General features: G+C 39.8%; 1 protein-coding gene across 4 annotated transcripts in view; it reads left to right on the plus strand.

Annotated features, from left to right (window-relative positions):
* Positions 1-743: 743 nt before the first annotated feature.
* LOC114650895 (epidermal growth factor-like protein 8) overlaps positions 744-21809 on the plus strand; it is a 50915-nt gene continuing 29849 nt past the window's right edge. For 2 of the 4 annotated variants that reach the window (XM_028800811.2, XM_028800829.2), the window contains exon 1: positions 744-1282. The gene's annotated coding sequence lies outside the window, so the exon portion shown is untranslated. Of the gene's footprint in view, positions 1283-21034; positions 21137-21809 lie in introns of those variants that run through there. The other 2 variants (XM_028800821.2, XM_051933809.1) reach the window with 2 other exon arrangements.

Here is a 21809-nt window from a genome sequence, read left to right on the forward strand (position 1 = left end):
GCTACCTAACATCTTCGGGAGATGTGAGAAAGAAGTGCTTACCAACCCCTGGTGCCAATACTGAACAATAAATACTTCACGGACACAACAATAAAAAAACACTAATGGGAATTACCAATACTAATAAATAAGTAGTCAGTGGGCACTGCCATTGAATACAGCTCAGTATCTGGAGCCTGTGCCAGCAGAGTCTGCAATTTCAAATGGGACACCTTGGGAAATTCTGACGCAACATCGCAATCCATACAAAACGTAAAAAGCAAGTAGTTAAGGTCGCCCTGCACGGCACCTGACATCTATTTTATTCAAATTGAAACGAATTATATCCACGCAGTGTCCATTCAGACAGGTACGCTGTTTCGCCTCTACAACTTATTTTACAAGGAGAAACGCGAGGGGGCAGTAGCGGAGTATCACTAGGCGCCAGTCGCAGGTCAGATTCTTATGTGGATCTATATTCGTCAAAAGTAGACGAGTATGAAAGGAAGGAGAAGGCGGTTATTTTCATGGAAATTAGGTTTTGTCTTAAGAACCAAAGGAGTTGCGCTTACAAAGAGGAAAATCCCTCTCTGTTTACTCAGCGCCAATCTGAAAGCGCGTGTTAATGTGAGATTTTCTAAGATGTGACCTTGCAGTGTGAAGTCAAAAGCAAAGGAGCGCATTCCAGTGGCACAGAAAGGCTGGCTGGAGTGACGGGGCGCAATTTGGGCGACTAACCCCCCCCCCCCCCCCCCCCCCCCCCAATACACCATCCTTTATTGTACACCGTAAGGAAGTGATGCGCGAACAGCACATGGAGCTGCGCGCTCATATTTCTATAGCGTTTCGGGGGGGTCGGCTCATTTATAATCCGTCCCTGTGGGAGTGGGGTGTCGCTGTTAGGAGCAGTGTATGGGACAAGCCTGAGTGTAACCCTACCTGAAAAAATAGCTAGGAAGACTGCATAGTGCGGCGTGGCGCAGCCCGGACAAATAAGGGGCTTCCGAAAGGAAAATCGAATTAAATTGGATCCCCTCCCCCTTGCACTATTCCCATTGCCTAAAAAAAAAAGACAAAGTAAAAAGTTTTTCAGCAGGGCTGAAGTTCAGTGGGATACCCAGAGAGACCAAACGAAGCCTGCTGGACCGTTTGCTGCTGAAGATCCTTCGATGGTTCATCAATTGGGAACACTGGCGTCAAGGGTCGATTAAGGAAAAAAAGACAGAGGCAAGACATTTAACAGCTACCTAACGGAACAAGACGGGGGGCCAGATACAAGGGTCGGCACCGACTGCTCAGACTGGTAGGGAATGCTTCCCATTTGTTTTATTAGGTTTTGCACCATGTGTTTGAGTATGAATGGATGCATACACATCTATTTAGGCAAATTAGTGACACTGGAAATGTCATTCAATTTTTGTGGTTTGCTTTTAAAGTGTATTATTATAATACTGAGCAGCCGGGTGCGACATCCAGAACACAATATAGTACAAGCTTAAAACGCTATAGATATCTTATATTTGATAGCTAGCTAACTAGACAGACAGATAGATAGATAGATAGATAGATAGATAGATAGATAGATAGATAGATAGATAGATAGATAGATAGATAGATAGATAGATAGATAGATAGATAGATAGATAGATCACCCCTCAAACATATTCAACTCAGTCCATTTTCCCAAGATCTTAGGCACTAACTAGTAATAAATAATTCAAAATCATAATCATAGAGGTGTTAGTGGTTTTATAATACATGGAAGGCATTTGCATAAATTACATGAATAAAGTTTTTGAATTTGCAGTGATTTTTACTTTTTTGTGGATATATGCTTGGTTAGTCTACCCTTAGATAGATAGATAGATAGATAATTTGTTAAGATTTTTTAATTATACATTTGTTTGTATGTGTATGTTTTCATTTATATACAGTATATTGCATCACATTACAATATGGTGGACTTAAATTTCCAACTTAAATAAAATCCTTCAATATTAATTTTTTCCAAATATGAAGAATCAAAACAGATAGATAGATAGATAGATAGATAGATAGATAGATAGATAGATAGATAGATAGATAGATAGATATTTGTTAAGATTCTTTAATTATACATTTGTTTGTTTGTGTATGTTTTCATTTTATATGTCACATTGCATTATGGTATGGTGAAATTAAATCTCTAATTTAATCAAAATCCTTCAATATTAATTATCTCCAAATATGAACAATCTAGATAGACAGACAGATCGATCACTGACAAATATTCTCCATTAGATTAGGGTCTGAGTTTTGAATCAGACATTCCACACCTTTGACTTTTTCGTTGTAAGTAACTACAACCCGGCTTTGCCTACATGTTTTGCCTCATGCTTCTGCTGTCTCATATACACACAGAGTAAGAAGACAGAGTAACAGGGGAGTGAGATGATTCTGTAACATTTTTATTGAATTATTTGTGAGCAGTATTTCCACAACACTGCTCACAAAGGTAACAAAGAACATAAAAGAATGTTAAAACCATCCTTGTTATTTTTTCAGCTTTTAGCAGATTCTTTACCTGTATGTTATTGATGAGGCTCGTCAAGTTTTTATTTTATTTTGCTGTAATGTAAACCAGAAGCTGTACCACTTATTGCAGCTGAGATGTCAACCATTCAGGTTCCAAGTGATATTATTAATGCCATCTGGAGAGCCACTGAGTGGTCATTTCTTTTCTAAGCTGGTGTTTTTCTACTGGACTTTATACAGATCAACACCGTCTGTTTAGTTAGACTGGCTGTTTTATTGTTTCTAATAGCTAAATGCAAAACAGGCCTTTGATTCAAACAGAACTTGCAGAACATGACAACTACTTTCATTTTTTCCTGTTAAGCCAATAATTAAACTGCAGACTGAATGAAAGTTTAAACTTTGCTTAGCTTGGGTCCTGAGTTGAGAGTGATGCGTCGCCCTTAGGGGTCAGAGGTCTCTTGAGTTTTCGTGAAAGCTGAAATCAAGTGTAACAGGTTTTGTCCTTGATGTTATCGATCGCTGTCTTAAAGGGCCTTGGTGCTTTAGAAGGTCAATCTGAGAAGGTTAAGAGTCTCTGCCAAACACCCACCTCAGCCCTGAATGACCATTAGACACACAGTTGGTTCAGACCCTTGCATTACATTAATGGGACTCAGCTTTACACCAGTGAGAGACCAGCAAGAGTCAAAGTCTAGTATTGGCTTTACATGTAAATGCCAGCCTGTTTGCAGCATTGTGTCCACCCATCGATCCATCCGTTATCAATTTCCAGACTAAAGAGCATACAGTTTTTATTAAGATATTCCATATCTGACCTGCAGAAACATTTATACGCTGCATGGAGCAAGTGTCTGGCCTTCTAGAAGAAAGATTATATAAAAGTTAATTACCCAAATTTGAAAAATTAAATCTTTTGTAATTCTTGTAAGTAATTTATTGAATATAATAAGGCGCTCACATGGAATAATTCAGAATAATTAAAATTTACAAGAGTATAAACTGTTGGGGGCGGCACGGTGGCGCAGTGGGTAGCGCTGCTGCCTCGCAGTTGGGAGATCTGGGGACCTGGGTTCGATTCCCGGGTCCTCCCTGCGTGGAGTTTGCATGTTCTCCCCGTGTCTGCGTGGGTTTCCTCCGGGCGCTCCGGTTTCCTCCCACAGTCCAAAGACATGCAGGTTAGGTGGATTGGCGATTCTAAATTGGCCCTAGTATGTGCTTGGTGTGTGGGTGTGTTTGTGTGTGTCCTGCGGTGGGTTGGCACCCTGCCCGGGATTGGTTCCTGCCTTGTGCCCTGTGTTGGCTGGGATTGGCTCCAGCAGACCCCCGTGACCCTGTGTTCGGATTCAGCGGGTTGGAAAATGGATGGATGGATGGATAAACTGTTGGTAGACCTGAAATACAGTTTTAGTCTAGAAAGTCTTTAAACTCTGCTAAATTTAAAATAATCATTAGGAACAGTTTTTTTTTAACATGTTGCATCGTAAACTGTTCTTTCTTTTAATATTCCAAATGCTTCCAGCAGTAATTGCCAATTAGGGCCAAATGAAGGCAGCAAGACAGGATCAAAAGCCTGAACTACAGTGGAAACGGCAAAAGCAATCAATGAATTTCAGACGGCTTTTACCAGTGTCTGAAAGACATTATCATGATGTCTCAGTAGTCCTGCCAACATAAAAATATTAAAGAGTCTGAGGAATAATTCTGTTAGTCAATGGTTTACAGTTTGGGTGTAATAAATATAAAACGTCACCTTCTTAGCGATCACTAATGCAACATGTTTTATAGAAGTGATGATTGTGATGTTGTGATTCCCGAGAAATTATATGACATACAAGCAATTCTGTAAAATCAAAAAAGGAGACAAGATTAGTAAAAAAAAAAAAAGCTGCTGACAGATAACATATCACAACATAAAAATCCATCCATTCAGACCCACTTGAACCAGTTGAGGGTCCCAAGGTCTGGAATCTAACATGGAAGGATAAGTCACAAGGATGGTAACCAACCCTGGATTGGGCACCAGTCGGTTGCAGGGCACACTTTCTTTATGTATGTTCCCATGCTGGACCAACTAGGTATTACCAATTAACCCATAACATGTCTCTTTGCAATGTGGGGAGAAAAATGGAAAGCTTTGAGAAAAATTAACTTAGACATGGACAGAAAGTGAAAACTCTGCATAGGCAGTTGAGTAGTTCTAACCACTATGCTACAATGTTGCCCACGCTCCATGGAAATATGGGCACAGGAGGTAAAGCTTCTAGTCCCCATAACCCTAAATTACACAAGCAGATATATGGTAAATGAATGTATAAATTAGTGAACAAAATGAAGCACAAAATGTAAGATGTGAAATTGTAGCCTAGATTAAATGTGAAGAAGTCTCACAAACTAAAGATCAAACATTCTTGGTTCCACAATGGTAAGCAAGCAGTGCTGCTGTTTTCTGTATTAGGTGCCATTACTACATAAACACTTTCCTTGGCTCCATTCCATTCCAGAATCATCTTCAGGATCCTTCTCCTCACCTTCAAAGCCCATTATCTCATTTGGAAGTAAGCTGCTTACCCCATATAAACCCAGGCAACACCGGAGATCCGCTGAAGCTGCCAGCGCAGCTATTCATAAGCCTTAATGACCAACTGTCATGGACACCGCTTTGGAGAGCTTTGGCAAGCCTATTCTATGAGATTACAATCATTCAAATAAAAAGAGGATATTCCTGTTTTTGTAACAAACAAATAGCAGCTTCACTATTTACTGCTTAAGACAAGATAATTTTGTGGCATTCTACTTCTCTTTTTTTTTAACCCAAATCTGGTTTTGAAATTTTGATCTACTGCTGGTGATATTTGTCACCAACATGACAACTTTAACACAGTTACAGGCCATGTGCTGTGTTTGCATGGGTGTTATTCTTAAATACTCTGGTTTTCTAGCACATCATAGGTTAGTGTATCACTCCAGGGACTGTTGTCTCATACAGAAATACAATACAATATAATTTATTTTTGTATAGCCCAGAATCACACAAGAAGTGCCACAATGGGCTTTAACAGGCCATACCTTTGACAGCCCCCCAGCTTTGACTCTCTAAGAAGACAAGGAAAAACTCCCAAAAAAAACCCTTTGAAGGGAAAAAAGGGAATAGACCTTGGGAAAGGCAGTTCAAAGAGAGACCCCTTACTAGGTAGGTTGGGCGTGCAGTGGGTGTCAAAAACAAATGGTCAATACAATACAATACACAAAACAGAACACAAGTAATCCTCAATAAAGTATAAAAATTAAAATATTACAGGTTCAGAGCAGAATTTAACAGTAGATGATATCAGATAATATGATTTGGATTTGTTTAGAGTCCTGGAGACCTCAGCCATCAAGCTGCCTCCATGGTGTGCTATGTTGCTAAGACAAGTTCAGCCTAATTATTAAAATCATTATTTCAGAAAATCAATAAATGTTTGGTTATGTATGCAACTTCTCACTATAAAAGGTTATCCTCAGTCATCTGAACCCTGCTCTGCCAAATCACTATTTTACTATCACCATTTAAACTTTTTCAGATAACTTGCACTAGCCACATCCCAAAGAACACTTTCATTTGTTAAGCTAAGTCCATTTTCTTATTACATTTTTAAATAATTTATTTTGCAGAAACACCCACTGTGCCAGAGTAGTTTTTTGGTTAATTCTCTATGTTGAGATTGTCATCATTAGGCTGAGATGTAAGTTTTGTATCAGTGCATGTATGACCTGGCTCTTTCTGTCTTCATAGTGTGTATGTGTAGTTAACATCTAAAGAATTGTCCCAATGCCAAGGTGTAGGATTTAACTAGGAAGAGTAAAGACAGGTACAATAAATTGTACAGTTTCATGACTGCACCCAACAAAGAGCCCTATTATTGCCTCTCAGCACATTTCAGTGGAATGAGGTGGTGGCTTAATATTGTTTCAGGAGAACTAATCATGGATAGAATGGCCAGCATTAGTCATTAGAGCCTCTAATTTTACTATCATATTGCCTCCTGTAAGTCCAGGGACTGACCTGTAGTACAACTGGGCTTCTTAAAGAGTATATCCAAGTGTTTTGCACCCCACAAGCTGATGTTAATCTCTCAGCAGACCAAAGTATAGAAGAATACAACGGCCAATATGGACTGATAGAACATTCTTAGCACTCTGTGGCACACACTAAAAGACCTGCAAAAAAAAATCTGGATGTGAGCGTCAGTAGGCTTTGTGCCCTAGGAACCAAGTTAACCAAACTATTCTATAACATTTCACTAATTATTTACCACTCTGATGCTGATCTTTTTGATCATAAAATAGGTCATTACGATAGCAATTGATGAGAAGAATTCATAAATAATTGCAGAATTAATGGTATTTGAAGGTTCCTCTAGAGTGCCTCGTTCTCTTGCACGATTTGGATCAAAACCTAATCAGCACATCATCATTTCATAGCAGGTTTAAGTTTCAAGTTTGGTATTTTTCCTTCCAGCCATTTTAGCTCAAGACTGTCCTCAAGAAAATGTGACAAACAGACACACGCAGACAGACACACACCCATCATCGGATTATCAATGTTTTCAGCATCACGGAACCCTAAAACGTCAAGAACTGTCGAAAATTGGAGATCGAAATTTTTAATGCATCTACACCCTTCGCTCCTCCGCCATAGATGATAGGTTATGGAGGGGGAGGGAGCAAAGCAAAAAGAGTCTTTTCTGTCTGTTTTGTACTACAGGGTACTGCTGTCCATCCAATAGGAGTCCCCAACTATAGTGTCTGATCTCAGGTACTTTATGGCACAACAGCATGTCAAACTGAATATTGGTTTGTTTTATTTTCTGCTGGTTTTATTTTGTCAATGCATTTGAATAATCCTGAGAACCATCTACACGTGACATTATGCTCCAGGTCAGGATGAATATCTGGTGGGAAATCTGAAAAAGAACAATATTGCTGCATTTTTTATTGGTCTGCTTATGAGAATGCGATGAAATAGAAAGAGAAAAGCCGGATAAGCAATTTAGTGTGAGGCATGGAACTGACTGAATGCACTGAATTTAGTCAATGAGGACATGATGTAAGTAGCCAGCAGCTCTAATCTACACTCTGAGAAGCAAGATAAGGGGGTTTGTGACTTCTGAAAATAATCTCAATTCAACTGACTTCCTCTGCCCACTTCCTTTTCTGACTGTATTTGCTCTTGTGCTTTCTTTTATACGCCGGCTATTTGCTAAGGCATGGACTTTAAATCCTGGTTTTCACTAAGCAATTTATTAGAGATATGTCTGTGTATTAAATGGTTTGAGTGTACAGTGTTTAAATGTATACATAATATTTTGTGTTTGATTTCGGATATTATTGTCAACACTTATTCAATTAAATTTTGCTGTTGACATTTGTCATACAGAATGCACATTTGAACTGCATCATTTCATAGAATTTAACTTGGAAAGCATAAAATGACTGAAATGTGATGAACAGTCATTTCCTAGAATTGCCTAGCTGGCGTTGTTCACTCCAGTGCTGTGTTGGCTGTGATTGCACTTCCCAAAATATCCTGCGGATGTCTAGAGCAGCCCTAGAAAAGCCATTAAATGACTGCATCTTGGAAGAAAGACAGGGATATAGACTGGATGAAACTCCTCTTAGAATCTTTTCCTGCATCCAGATGTGTTTGGCGCACAATTTTAAATAAGGTAGAGCTTTTTTACTGAGATGTCAAATATGAATTTAGCGCATTCTTCAAAAGTCTTTGAAAAACAAGAATTTGATTAGATTTGTCATAAATTAGATGCAGACTTAAACACTGATGATGCAAGGAACCAAATGTTCATTTGTCGCCGCTAGCCTTAACCCTCAACATCAGGGTAAATCTTACACAAGGTCCTCCTCCAGGATTTGGGGGATCATTTTTCTTCCACTGCATTTGTTTATTGTTAGTTTAACATTTCCTTTTGCAGGTAATAGTGAAAGCAGCTGCTGAAAGGACTTGCCTGGGTTCATTAAGGATGATGAATAATAGCTCTGACTCTATAGAGTTTCTGATGTCAGGGCCTGTGAGGATCTGTGGAGATTATAAAAATAAGGTGATGACCAAAAATTAGCAGCTATGTCATGATCAATTAATCTTTATGTACAGCACCACTCCAAAGAGCACACCTCTAGGGGTTTTTAGAGCAATCCACAAATAAAATGAAAGCAGCAATACAAAATCAATATATGATCAATCAAAAGGACATAAGCTGTGAAGAGCCTACCAAATTAAAGAAGAATTTACAGTATATGACGGCTTCAGGTGAAAAGTAAAATCTGGCTCAACACGGTCAGTACAGAAGAGTTAACACTGAAAACATAAAATAACTTAAAAAAAGTATTCAAACCCTTTAAAAGTTTTAAGATGTCCCAAAACTTTTGATTCAATCTGTATCCATCCATCCATCCATTATCCAACCCACTATATCCCAACTACAGGGTCATGGGGGTCTGCTGGAGCCAATCCCAGCCAACACAGGGCACAAGGTAGGTAACAAACCCCAGGCAGGGTGCCAGCTCAATCTGTATTATTTTTGCAAACAATTTTAAAGGCAATATTGGTTATTTGCCAAAAGACATCATAAATAGTCAAGTCCTGAAGTTTGCAGCTTGGATTAATATTTCTGTCCCCTTTCCTCTGAGAGCTGTGGTTCAAGAGGAAAACAGTGAAGGTCCTTGTAAAGCCCTGCAGTAAAAGGCTTGAACTGAAACACATTGAATTGGTTTGATTTGAATATGGCAGTCTACCGCCCTATAAACTTGAACGACCTGAAACAAACTTGATAAGAGTAGTAGACAGAAATCACAAATAGTGATTAATGTAAAAGGTTTGTTATTGCAGCAATTGCTGGTTCATGAATCCATGAAAGAGTCAGGTCTGAATAAGTATTGACAGGTAAAGTCAATGAAAATACAAGCGAGTATCATCTTAAGCTTAATTTGAAAGTGACTACTGATGGTCAGACAGACCAAAGGAGAGGGGTTTTATAACTAGGAGGGCGACATTAAACTAGCATTCAGTTGCAGTTATGGTTGCAGCATTGCACATTTTCCTCATTAGGATATATATTTTTTAGGAACTGCATGGAGTTTGCATGTTCTACCCGTGACTGCGTGGGTTTCCTCCGGGCGCTCCGGTTTCCTCCCACAGTCCAAAGACATGCAGGTTAGGTGGAATGGTGATTCTAAATTGGCCCTAGTGTGTGCTTGGTGTGTGGGTGTGTTTGTGTGTGTCCTGCGGTGGGTTGGCACCCTGCCTGGGATTGGTTCCCTGCCTTGTGCCCTGTGTTGGCAGGGATTGGCTCCGGCAGACCCCCGTGACCCTGTGTTCGGATTCAGCGGGTTGGAAAATGGATGGATGGATGGAGGAACTGCATTAAATACAATGCACATGAAGTTGAAAAGTTCAATAAATACAATATCCATCCATTTACTGAAACCACTTCATTCAATTATGGCGGGGCAGGGAGCCAAACTATGCTAACAGTATAAGAAAAGAACAACAAAGAATTCCAAAATTCTCAATACAGATATTACTCTCTTATTAACTTTTGCTTCTTAGTACACAGAAAAATGAGAGTTTGGCATGCTGGCACTTATGAAATAAGGCTTGCATTGTGCCATGTTCCAGCTTGTAGCTGATCAGGTCGCCTTAACTGCCGCCATGCTTTGTATTGCGATGTTAGTTTGGGGAAGTCTCAGTGAGCATCTGGAAAAGGAAATACTAAGCCTCTGGCCTTCTACTATCTTTATCTTGCTAGGCTTTATTTTCACCCATTCCCGTCCTTTTACTTACCTCTTTATCTCGCTTGCATTTTCCAGTCCAGCACATACATAAAGGAGGATGTTTAGCCAAAACATTCTTACAAAATTCTAGTATCTTAACCATCACTGAGGTTTTTACTGTATAATTTTTTTGAGTTATGCCTTGTATACAGTATGTTGTATTAAATCCATAAAAGAGTTGTGCGCTAATATGTGAAAATGCATCAATATGTATAAATGTTGTTAAATATATGTGAATGTTTGCATGTGTAAACATCTGCATCCTTCTTCTCTATATCTACACACTCGGTGGCCACTTTACTAGGTAAACCCGCTAGTTTATGCAAACAGATTCCTCCACCATATAGCCAAGCATATCTCTGCTACTTAACATATACAGTTTTCAGACATGGTCTTAAGAGGTTCTGATTATGGTTTAACCAAAAGATCAAAATGGAAAAGATGGGTGATCAAAGCGACTTTGTTGATGTTCCAACAATGATGGATGGATTAAAAGCCAGAAGTCTGTATGACCATCAGCATCAAGTGACTCTGTGAAAAACCCGAACTACCAAGAGGACTATTTCATTTATGTTAGGTAGAATGCCCAAAGGGGACTGGGCGGTCTCGTGGCCTGGAACCCCTACAGGTTTTATTTTTTTCTCCAGCCTTCTGGAGTTTTTTTTTTTGTTTTTTCTGTCCACCCTGGCCATCGGACCTTACTCCTTTCTATGTTAACTAATGTTGTCTTATTTTAATTTCTTATTTTGTCTTTTATTTTTCTTCTCTTCATTATGTAAAGCATTTTGAGCTACTTTTTGTATGAAAATGTGCTATATAAATAAATGTTGTTGTTGTTGTTGTTGCTTTGACAAGGGTGTCACTGTTGGTGCCAAACTTGGTGGTTCCAACATTTCAGAAACAGCTGCTCTTCTGGGACTTCCACAAGTGACATTGTCTACAGTTTACTTACTATAATAAAAGCAAAATGTCCAATAAGCAAAAACAATTTATCAACAGGAAGGGACAATGGTGAATACCCAGGTTAGTTCAACCTAACAGTAAGTTCACAAATACTCACATAACTACTCTTTACAAAATCAGCGTCCTGAATGGCTTTTCTTACCACACATCTCATCAGAACTTTAAGAGGATGGACTACAACGATAGAAGATCGCACAAGGTTCCTCTCCTGCAATCTATGAAGATGAAGATGAGACTACAGTGGGCTTATAATCACCAAAAGTTGTTGATTGAAGGGTGGTCTGGTGAATCTTGATTTCTGCTGCAACAGGCAGATGGCAGGGTCAGAATTTGGTGGAAACTGCTTTAATACATGGATCCATCATGTTTATGTCAGCAATAGAGGCAGGGGGGAGTAGCATAATGGTGTACACAAATTCTTTTTAGAACATATTAGACCATATGGCATGATTTACTGTAAATGGCACAACACACCAAAGCTGACCATTTTAACCCTTTATAGCCTCATTCAAACCTTTTTCTAAAGGGTATTTTCAGCAGGATATTTCTTCCTGACACAATCATCTGAAAATAGTTTCATAATAATGACAGTCTCTGTTTGGTTTACTCCAGTGGCCTGTGCAGTCCCCACATTTCAGTACAACTGAGCACCTACAGGAGGAAGTTGAATGGGAGGTTTGCATCATGAATGTGTAGCCAGAAAATCTACAGGAACTGTGGGGTTAGTGTTGAATTAGCAAGGACCAAAATCCCTAAGTAATAATTCTAACTCCTTCTTTAAAGCATTCCTTGAATAATTCAGTCAATATTGGCGCAAAAGTAGGTCCCACACAGTAGTAGTTAGTTGGGCCTGATCTATCTATCTATGCACAATAGTCAGTCAGTCATTCTCCAACCATCTATATCCTAACACAGGGTTACGGGGGTCTGCCGGAGCCAATCCCAGCTAGCACATGGAGTAAGGCAGGAATAAATCCCTAGGCAGGGCGTCACCACACCGTAGGGCACACACACACACACACACAAGGGACAATTTAGGATCACCAATACACATAACCTTTGGACTGCTGGAGGAAACCCACGTAGACACGGGGAGAACATACAAACTCCACGCAGGGAGGACCCAGGAAGCGAACCCATGTCTCCTTACTGTGAGGCAGCAGCACCACCACTGCGCCACCGTGCCGCCCTCTATACACAATATCTATATCTGTATATATGTAAGCTGTTTACAGTTCAGTGACAGTGCTGTACCTAAAAGGTACAGTTAACAAGGCTGACCCTTACAAGGATACTTACTAGCTATCTGACTGTCGAGTTATTTGTTCTGAATATTTGAATATTCTGAATATTTGGCCATTGGTGGGTTTTTGTTTTAAAATGGAATCAATCAAAGATAGAGGACAAAGTAAAGTTAATTTTGATGTGAGCTACAAGAGTAGATGTCCTTCCCAGAAAATAGAAAATTTAAGCAGAAAGAATTTAAAAATGTTTAATGTATGACCATGATCCTACCTACAGTTTAAAATCTTATGTAGCACTTTATTTTAAAAATCTGTTACAGTATAACGTTATCAAATACAAATTTGTCTTAACAATTTGCTACTAGTAAATAAACAAAACATGTCCACAGCCACACTGGTGTTCTAAAGGCAAATACAAAATTGTAACATGCTAACTAACATGCGTTACTGGATTTGCAATGGTATTGATACAGACGTTTTGAATGAATTCAAATACAAGCACCCTTTTCAGGGTTGGTTTCTGTCATACACCTAATGCTACTAGAATAGGCTTCACCATTCCATACCTGAACCTAAATTAAATTTTGCAGGTTTAGAAATATTATATTATGATATGGTCCAGTTTTATTCAGTACCTTCTACTCTAGCACTCCAAAAATCTTTCCCATTTAAATATATTGGTCAGATACAAGGGTATTCCTTTGAGTGATCTAAGACTCGATACTGAAGGTAAGGAGCTCTGCCTAATGGCTTCACATGAGGCAAGAGGTCAGTTATTGGTCACTTAGTGATATTCCATTCCTCGCTGCAGATCCAACTCCCGTCTGCCTCCTGCACTGCTGTCTCCTATCTATGACCCTAAGCCCTCTCTCCAGGGTGCTGCCCCTGCCTATAAGACAGGTCACTTCCCTGCCAATATGTTGAATAATGGAGACATACTCAGAACATGGAATAATTTCCTGTTTTCATGCTACATTTATTTCTCTCAATAAAACAGTGAAGTTTTTGAGGAAGATGAACTTAATTAAACCTAAAAGGCAACATATGTTCTTCATAAAACAATGTCATCTCTGCTTAAAAGAAGTGCTTAGGTAAAGGTCACTGTAACAGTACACTAATATTTAATTATAGCGAGTCTCATTAACATTGGCCAGAGGAAAAGGCAGTGGGCTGAGAGAACCAGCAGCAGATAGGCTCTAAATAAAAGGAGAAGTAAAATGCTTTCACTGTCTCAGTGTGACTGCACCATTAACTTGGAAATGTACTGATAGATACCATAATAAAAATTTCTACTGGAGTGTCAGTCATAGTGAAAAAAAGCAAGATATAGATGAGTCTAGGGTAAAGTCAAGTCAAGATTTTTGTATTAAGTGACAGGGTGACCAGTGGGTCAGTAATAAAGAACTATTGAAGGAGAAAAAATAATGATCCTATAAAATAAAATGTAAGGTCAGACAGCAGTCAACATGGAGTGGAGAAATGTAATCATTCACAAAGTCGAACAGTATAAAACTTTAACAATAAATCTACCTAGAGGTTAGTGTCAAAACAATTGGAAAATAGCTTGATTTTTTTACAGTATTCTCAGTTCTAGTATAGTTGTTAATCAAAATTTCTGTATGTATTTCTGTACTGTATATATCAAGAAAGTAGTGACTGACAACACCATCACAAATAAGCATCTGGCACTGACAAGGTAGAAATTAAAACTCATCCTGGGCTAACATATGGGGGCAAATGGTGCTACAGTATTACTCCATCAAGCACTACAACATCAAATATGAATATAAGAGAACCAGAAACACACACACACACACGTATAGTAAAGGGATGGCAGAGGAGGAGGGAGAATCTCAGTCAGTCAAGAAGATTTTCCACCAGTTATTGTAGAAAAACATGGACTGATGTGGAGTCCTAGGCCAGGGCCATCTTAACAGCATTATAGGCCACCGGGCAAATCAGTGCACTGGGGCCCCTACCTTTACAACCACTCACAGGAATAAAAATGGTAGATGATCGATAAAATTAAACATATATTTATTGTATTGGTACTTCCAACAAAATCAGTGTTTAAACAGTGTACAGCAAAGATTAATCAACACAAACGTTTGAACAATATAACATGAGCCTTGAAAAACACAAACATTTCAACATATAAATGATACTGAATTGGTAAACCATACAGAATGGGGCCCCTATGCTCGTGTGGCCCCCGGGCAACTGCCCAGCATGCCCATGCATTAAGACGGCCCTGCCCTAGGCCCCATCTGACCAAGGTGTGCCCCACAAGAGACTTCTGTTAATACACCAGGTGGATAGACTGCTTCTGACAAATTGTAGGAATGTTCCCCTTTGTTGCGAGAGCGGCACGACAGGAGACTGATACGGTCTTAGTCGTGTTACCGAAGGGTAAGCAGCCTGGAATCAGTCACGGGTGCTTAGGATGTTGCCTGGAGTTGTGGAACCACTAAGGAACACAATATCCTGGTGCCTCTATAGTATCATGAGCTTATTCATGGCCTTGGAAGTGATTCTAAAAATACAAAAAGGGAGAAATGTAAACAGCTTGCCTCTAGACGTTGAAGCCAAGCCTTATGGGCAGGAAGATGGACATTAAGTACCCAAGAAATCAGAAAAATGAAAGGGACACCTTGATTTCTGCTTTCCCAGCTAGTAAGTGGGGATGTTACTGCATCTGACCAGAAGAGACGAAACCCGCCATAGAAGACCCAGTGGATCTCTAGGGTTTTACTTCTGTGTATTTATTTTCTGAATTTATAGTCTTCTCTTATTTATGCTGCTCTTGTTTTCTATGTAATAAATTACTCTAGTATTTCCACCCTTTTCAATTTCCTTTGTATTTTAGACCAAGCTGGAGTTTTTCTCAGAAGATGCTCTTTCCACAATAGTACCGTACTGTAAAACAATAGCTATTTTGAGTTTGCTTTGAGGATCATTCAAAAATATACTGGAAACAAAGCCATTATGTGTGTTAGTCCTGGTTTATAATAAGTTATGTTGGCTTCAATGTGGAAATAATTAAAATTAGGAATGGTTCAAAGTGGAAAGACCAGCATCTCAAAACATGGCCCACTTGGTTGTACAGTAATGAAGTTTTTGATGTACTTCTATACTTACACAAGCATATAAAAATAAAAGTTTTTTTTGTGTTTATTTCATTGAGTTGTACATATAGCTGAAAATATTAACTTAATGTGTCTACTTTCAATTCTAAATTGTCCCTAGTGTGTGCTTGGTGTGTGTGCCCAGCGGTGGGCTGGCGCCCTGCCTGGGGTTTGTTTCCTGCCTTGCACCCTGTGTTGACTGGGATTGGCTCCAGCAGACCCCTGTGACCCTGTAGTTAGGATATAGCGGGTTGGATAATGGATGGATGGATGTGTCTACTTTGGCTATTGAAATATACGCTTCAATAGGTCTCATACTGTTTGTCAACTTAATAAATAAAGCCACATTATTACTTTTGCAATTTTGAGAGATTTGGAGACTTTTAAGCATTTTGTATTAAATCTTGAAACTGACAAGCAAGGTTTAAATACAAAAGCAATCGTTAAAAAGTAAAAATTGGTGGGCAATAGCTAAAACATGCAAGAGACACTTTGTTTAATTCTGTCTGAATGGCACTGGCAGTTGCTCATACAAATCGTATTGGTTCAGTGCAAATTTGGCTCCTAAAAGGAAAAAATGTCAATGAAGCTTGAGCTTCTGAGCTCTACTTTTCTACTAAAACAAGCAGCCCTTTTTGGAGAGGTGGATTCCTTGCACAGAGAATAAAAAGATACCATTCATGATAAAATAAAAGACAGAAAAGCGATCCAAGACATCACAATTATTTTACTCTTTATCCTATTGCTGCTTTAAAAGAATATTAATCATCTTGCTATTATACTTTGCTGTTTATGTTTTGTGCGAACCAGCATTTTACCATAGTGTAAAGCTTACATTCTTAGTTTATAGCACAATTACATTATTTTATTATCTGTTAAATATAAAACTAAACATAAAATCTAAAACTAAATATAACTGTAATATGTTTCACATTAGAGCTGTAATTGAAGTATTGTGTATTTACATTCTTATTCAGTGAAGTATTTCCATTAAAAGATGTTTACCACTAAAACATCATTTGGGTATTAGTATTATAAGCACTGCAGTATTCATGCTTCTCAAGTGGTTGGCGTACAGAAAAGCGAGCATCTTGTGAAAACAGTTTTCCTCAGATTTTCCTTTGGCATACTTTTTTGCAGCTCCATTCTCTGTCCATGTATAATCGGTACAGAATTTCTAGCATTCATCCACATCATTTATAAGCTGGCTTTAAAATGAGCAAAACTATCAACACACTGAACTATTGACTTAAAATTGATGTTTAATAAGAGAACATGCCCTGTGATGGACTGGCACCGTACCCAGTTCTGATCCTGCAATTGGATTCAGTAATTATATTGGTGGATGAAATAAAGTTCTGTATTCATTATGTAAAACAATTCAGCTGTGCAAGACATGCATACAGTTTATTGATGGGTGGTTGTTTTTTGTTTCTAATACCCATTTATTGCAATACAGGGTTGAAGAGAGGCTGAACACAACCCAGCAACATTGGGAAAAAAGCAGGATGTAATCCCAGATGAGACACCTCTCCAGTTCAGGCCAATAAATCTAACAAGTACCTGTGTGTGTCTTCAGTCTGTAGAGGGAAACCACAATATCTGTTTTAAAAGCCACATAGACACAGGGGGAACATACAAACGGGGAACAGGGCAAGGCTTTAAACTTATTCTGAAGCTGTGAGCAACTAACACTAATAGGCTTACTTCCAATACTGACATTGGAAAACCAATCAATCATTTCATTCTTGGTTATTTTATATAGTATTACACCATCATGAAGTGCTTTAATATTAATAATAATAATAATTCATTACATTTATATAGTGCTTTTCTCAGTACTCAAAGCGCTATCCACACAGGAAGGAACCGGGAAGTGAACCCACAATCTTCCACAGTCTCCTTACTGCAAAGCAGCAACACTACCACTGCGCCACCTGTGAAACAAGTGTACTGTACACTTCAAAGTAAGTGGATAAATTCAAAATGCAATTGCCAAAAATATAATTCTATATTGTCAATTGAGTCACTAAAAATGGTTCCTGATTGAAATTTTTTTATAATTGAACACAGCTTAATGTCTTCACCTGTACAAATGGCGTGGATTTGCATACCATATATTTGTATTACAGCTGCATGGTGGTGCAGTGGTAGTGCTGCTGCCTTGCTGTAAAGAGACTGGGGTTTGCATCCTGGGTTCCCCCTGTGTGGAGTTTGCATGTTCTCCCCATGTCTGTGGGGGTTTCTTGCACTGGTATCCTCCCACAGTCCCAAGACATGCAGGTTAGGTGGTGATGCTACATTAGACCTGGCGAGTGTGTTCCCCTGCAGTGAACTGTCTCCCTGTTCCTGCTTTGCACTCTGTGTTTGCTGGGATTAACTCCTGTGACCCTGCTCAGGATTTAGCAGGCTTAGAAAATGGTATGGCGAATTATAGCTGAGGGCGGCATGGTGGCGCAGTGGGTAGCGCTGCTGCCTCGCAGTTGAGAGATCTGGGGACCCGGGTTCACTTCCTGGGTCCCCCCTGTGTGGAGTTTGCATGTTCTCCCCGTGTCTGCGTGGGTTTCCTCCAGGCGCTCCGGTTTCCTCCCACAGTCCAAAGACATGCAGGTTAGGTGGATTGGCGATTCTAAATTGGCCCTAGTGTGTGCTTGGTGTGTGGGTGTGTTTGTGTGTGTCCTGCGGTGGGTTGGCACCCTGCCTGGGATTGGTTCCCTGCCTTGTGCCCTGTGTTGGCTGGGATTGGCTCCAGCAGACCCCCGTGACCCTGTGTTCGGATTCAGCGGGTTGGAAAATGGATGGATGAATTATAGCTGAAGTACTCAGCATTGCCTGGGTATATTTGCATAATGGGTTAAGGTAAGAAAGCAAATATTAATGTGGTTTTCAAATGTTAACCTTTTTGTCATTGCTGCCTGAAATGCAATTGTCCCATCTGTCATCTACCCTACCTCTCTATCAATCTGTCTGCTCTCGTGAGTCGAAACTTCGATTCCATAATTGTGGTAACTCCTTGCTTTTTTCGAACAATTACAGCTATTTTTTTGTATATTTTGGTTTAGTGTGGTTTCACAAATGGATGTTTAATCCCACATTAATAAACTGGATGGCATGTGAGGTGTGTTGTTCCCAATATTGAACCCATGTTAATGTTAACATTTTTGAAACTCCATAACCTGTATATTATTGTGGACCATCCAGGCTGGTACCGTCACCTGAACCCGACACAGACATGTTTGGGACACAAGTTCAAGGCACACACAGTTTTTCTTTTTTCCCCCATTTCCCACAAGTACAGCACAGTTCCCAGCACAATGCACAACACAAATCCTTCCTTCTCTCTTTTTTCTTCCTTTCCTCCATTCTGCTGGTCAAGCTTCATCTTCCTCCTCCTGACTCTGGCTTCTTGAGTAGTGGCTGCTGGCTCCTTTTATACTGCATCTGGAAGTGCTCCAGGTGCTTGATGACCAAGTTTCCATCAACACTTCCAGGTGTGGCGGAAGAACTGCCTAAAAGGGCTCAGCAGATCCTACTGCAGCACCCCTGCATATCCCAAAAGAGCTGACATAAACTTCAACTCCCATGATGCCCTGCGGGGGTCCGAGGCACCGCTGCACCCCAGGGGGGCTGCCATCTAGTGTTCCTGCAGAGGTAACGCTCTGGCCACACTTGCTCCCCCGGTCCTCTCACGCTATAATAATGTTATGTAACTGTAAGATAAAAATGAAAATCAACGTGTGTTTCTTTGTTTTGTTAGCCCTACCATTAAGACTCTGTAATAAAATTCTTGAAACTCTGTAAAGCCTGTATTTTAAATTGAATGATTAGTAGACCCTAGTAGAAATAGCCTTTTTTGAATGATGCACAATTATTGTGTTGGCCCCCTTCACTCCATGACCATCCACCCAGTCATTTTAATTGACTCACTGACGTGAAATGTAGCTTTCACTTCTAAGTAGATCCAAACCTAAACAACAAGGCAAATTAATGTCTACTCCTTTCCAGCTCATTACAATCCCGTTTATCGATGGAACTTTAAGGCCTTAAAGCCGAGATTTTAAGTTTTGTCAACAGTAACAGACATGAAAACTTTCATGAATTTCAACTCTGCCGTTAAAGAATGTTTCATTATTTAAACACATTGTTACAGCCACCCTTTTTTAAATGCCATGCAGCCTGGATTTAAAGTTGGTTCAGCTTCGTTATAATAATAAAAATAATAATAATTCTTTGCATTTATATAGCGCTTTTCTCACTACTCAAAGCGCTCAGCAATTGCAGGTTAAGGGCCTTGCTCAAGGGCCCAACAGAGCAGAATCCCTATTGGCATTTACAGTATTCAAACTGGCAACCTTCCAATTGCCAGTGCAGATCCCTAGTCTCAGAGCCAGCACTCTGTTATACATTGAACATTTCGTCAAGATTAATTGTACCCCCATTACACCCCCCTCCCTCTGATGAATTGTTTGGAATGCCATAGAGCTTGTATTTTAAGTTGGACTGATGTCAGCCTACTTGCAAAATTTTGTGAAAAACAGTTCAGGGATTTTTGTGTGATTGGCAAACAAACTAACATACAGTAAGTATATCTGAGGGCTGAAATGAGGTCTTCAGTGTGCAAAACGTATATGTAAACAAAATCATATAAAGCTGAAAAATTCAAAAGACATACAGAAGGTCTTATGGTTTTGTTTATATAGATTAAGCATTTTCATATTATATTAGGATTTGTATGAGCAGCACCACATTGTAACTCACCGTGTCTCGAAAGATAGGTAAAAGAAGCATCATCACCCTGTGCTGTTAGGATCATCACCGCCAGTGCTATTTTTATAACATCCAAAGTTTTCTATCTCTGTCAAAAATGAATTTAATGAAACATCATTAGCCTAATCCTAAGGGGAGAGGCAGATCTTCAGTTCAAAAGCTCAATCCCATTTGAATGTGCTCCATAACCATTCATAAAAGGATGTTCTGGAAGTTATTTAATTAACAATATTTTAGCAAAAATGCAAGTGTTCTAGATATTGTGAGCATACAGTTGGATACCTAACATGTGGATTATGTAACACAAGTAATTCGATATTTTTTGTTGTTTATTGTTTGCTGTTGTTTTGCGTTAGTCTCCATTGAAGCATATTGTGTCAGGAAATTTGTTTTCTCAGTTCTCCATAAAAACCTTGAGATGAAATTTTTTTTCTCAGCCATAACTGCAAATTACACAGGGTAAGTTACAGATACTCCTGTCCATTCTGGACTGGGCCAAGCGCTACTGGCAGCAAAAAAATGATAAGATGTAATCCAAAAACGAGCAAAATATTGCATGTCAATTTCTAAAACGAAACACATTTGGTCTGTTTTGAAGACTTGAGGCTTCAGGTTCATATGCTGAACTGTGACTTGTGTGCCATGATGCCCTGAAGTCTTATCCTATGAATAAAGTGGGTTATGCTGCATTTAAGGACTTTTGTGATGCTGGTCAGTGGCTTTTATATGTTGTGGCGCACGGCTGGGGGTGGTACCCAGCCGGGACACCCAAGAGGACCAGAGGGGGGCTTGCGCCTCCTCCAAACCACGAGGGGGCGACCGCCCTGGTTTCTTTGGGGACCACGGGTACAGAGCTGTGAAGCTCAACCCTATAGGGGCCCGTGGTCACTGCCAGGGGGCGCCCAGATGCCTTGGGAGCCCTGGACCACAGAAGTGCTGGGGTGAAGAAGAGCAGGGACACCCGGAGTGCTTCCGGGGATGCAGCTGGCACTTCCGCCACACTGGGGCATGTCAGTGGAAGATTATCGGGAAACACCTGGAGCACATCCGGGTGATTATAAAAGGGACCACCTTCCTTCATACGTGGGCTGGAGTCGGGAGGTCGAGAGACAAGGTTTTGGAGGAGGCAAGAGGCATAGTGTGGTGGTGCTTAATACCAAGTCTGCCTGTCTGTGTCTGGGGCTCATTCCACAATGTAATGGTTTACATTTTTGAGGTATGACTTAATCCAGTTGTCCATTTTGTAAATCCATTTGGAGACGCAGGGGACTCGAGTAAATTAGATCAGGATTGTATCTAAGATAGGTACCTGTCCAGGATGGAACACCAGGTCAAAGCAGGATACACTTGCTCATAATATTGATAAGGGCCATTTTTCAGGTGC

Source organism: Erpetoichthys calabaricus, chromosome 1, assembly GCF_900747795.2.
Source record: "Erpetoichthys calabaricus chromosome 1, fErpCal1.3, whole genome shotgun sequence".
Classification (NCBI taxonomy): domain Eukaryota; kingdom Metazoa; phylum Chordata; class Cladistia; order Polypteriformes; family Polypteridae; genus Erpetoichthys; species Erpetoichthys calabaricus.